Consider the following 2189-nt stretch of genomic DNA (forward strand, 5'->3'; position numbering starts at 1 on the left):
AATGTTAGTACGAAGCCACACTCAACCTCATCCTGTCATCACATCCCCATCACTCTGCCTTCCCTACCCTACTCCTGCACATCCTTACTCACACCAACTTACCTTGCACCTCCACCCATCCCTCTCTCCCTATCTAAATTATCACAGCCCCATCTCACTAGCCACCCCTCTCACTCATCCTCATCCTAGTGCAATCATACCGACTAACAACACACGAGGGTAGGCACTTGGGTGCTTTATCCAATGTTTATGTAAAGTTTCTGTTAATATGGTCGACTCTGCGATGACAGCCAAAGGTGGGCAGCAGAAACGTTACAAGGACACCCTCAAAGCCTCCCTGATAAAGTGCAACTTCCCCACTGACACCTGGGAGTCCCTGGCCAAAGACCACCCGAATGGAGGAAGTGCATCCGGGAGGGCACTGAGCACCTTGAGTCTCATCGCTGAGAGCATGCAGAAATTAAGCGCAGGCAGCGGAAAGAATGTGCGGCAAACCAGTCCCACCCACCCCTTCCCTCAACGACTATCTGTCCCACCTGTGGCAGAGACTGTGGTTCTCGTATTGAACTGTTCAATCACCTAAGGACTCATATTAAGAGTGGGAGCAAGTCTTCCTCGATTCCGAGGGACTTCCTATGATGATGATGATTATCCAATGTTTATGTAACATTTCTGTTAACATGGTCGGCTCTGCAATGACAGACCCGCCTGGAGGAAAGGTGCGTGGGGGCGAGATGACAGTGGGTCCCTAACCCACTGCCAAAAGTAACAACATTCCCACCCGGCCCACCACCTGCCCGCTGTCACCCCGGAAAATTCTGGCCAACATTTCAGGTCGCTGATCTTTCTTCAGAACTGGAAGATGAGCCATCAAATAATTTCTAACAACTGCTTTTGTTTTTATTTGTTCACGGGATGTGAGCATCGCTGGCAAGGCCAGCATTTATTTATTTATTTATTAAAGGCCGAGTTTTTAAAAAAATTTTTTATTTTTATTTTTTATTTAATTCGTAGCCAATCGTTCCAATTCTTTGTCAAATCACAAACGCCAGAGGTCACCTTGCACATGCCAAGGATCACTCTGCGCCAATGCTCTTAGCCAAAAGGCCTAGAGCCACTGCACCGTTCCTGGAAGTACTGCAATACCAGGTTCGTGCCATGGAGGTGGATGGGTCAAGCCACCCACACACCTCCGTGGAGGTGGATGGGTCAACCCTCTCCACCCACCTCCTGTTTCCAAAAAAGCAAGCATATACCTTCCTGACCAGGGAGAAACCACCCGGAGGTCATGGTGGCTGGTCAGGTCAGTTACGCATGATCTTAGCCAAAAGGCCGCGAGGCCGAGTTTTTTTTTTTAAATTCGTAGCCAATCATTCCAATTCTTTGTCAAATCACAAACGCCAGAGATCACCTTGCACATGCCAAGGATCACTCTGCGCCAATGCTCTTAGCCAAAAGGCCTAGAGCCACTGCACCGTTCCTGGAAGTACTGCAATACCAGGTTCGTGCCATGGAGGTGGATGGGTCAGGTCCCCCACACACCTCCGTGGAGGTGGATGGGTCAACCCTCCCCACCCACCTCCTGTTTCCAAAAATGCAAGCATATACCTTCCTGACCAGGGAGAAACCACCCGGAGGTCATGGTGGCTGGTCAGAAACGGTACTACACTTGATCTTAGCCAAAAGGCCGAGAAGCACAACCTTAATTGCCTTTGAGAAGGTGGTGATGAGCCGCTTTATTGAACCGCTGCAGCCTGTGTGGTGAAGGTACTCCCACAGTACTGTTAGGGAGAGAGTTCCAGGATTTTGACCCAGCGACAATTAAGGAATGGTGATATATTTCAAAGTCAGGATGTTGTGTGACTTGGAGGGAAACTTGGGAATGATGGTGTTTGCCTGAGCATGCTGTATTGTCCTTCTAGGTGAAAAAGTTTGTGGGTTTGGGAGGTGCTGCCGATGAAGCCTTGGTGAGTTATCAAATTGTTATTAAAATACAAAAGTAAAGTACTGGATGCTGGAAATCTGAAAAAGAAAGAGGAAATGTTGGATCCTACATTTCAACAGTGACTATACTTCAAAAAGTACTTCAGTGGCTGTAGAAAGCTTTGAGACGTCCTGATGTCGTGAAAGGTGCGGTATAAATGCAAGTCTTTTTTAGCACTCAGCAGGTCAGGCAGCATCTGTGGAGA

General features: G+C 48.2%; 2 pseudogenes; both read right to left on the bottom strand.

Moving 5' to 3' along the window:
* Window positions 1-1112: 1112 nt before the first annotated feature.
* On the bottom strand, window positions 1113-1344 carry LOC139266446 (U2 spliceosomal RNA; annotated as a pseudogene).
* Window positions 1345-1464: 120 nt separating this feature from the next.
* Window positions 1465-1699, bottom strand: LOC139266332 (U2 spliceosomal RNA; annotated as a pseudogene).
* Between the last annotated feature and the right edge of the window lie 490 nt (window positions 1700-2189).

This window comes from Pristiophorus japonicus, chromosome 6 (genome assembly GCF_044704955.1).
Source record: "Pristiophorus japonicus isolate sPriJap1 chromosome 6, sPriJap1.hap1, whole genome shotgun sequence".
Classification (NCBI taxonomy): Eukaryota; Metazoa; Chordata; class Chondrichthyes; family Pristiophoridae; genus Pristiophorus; species Pristiophorus japonicus.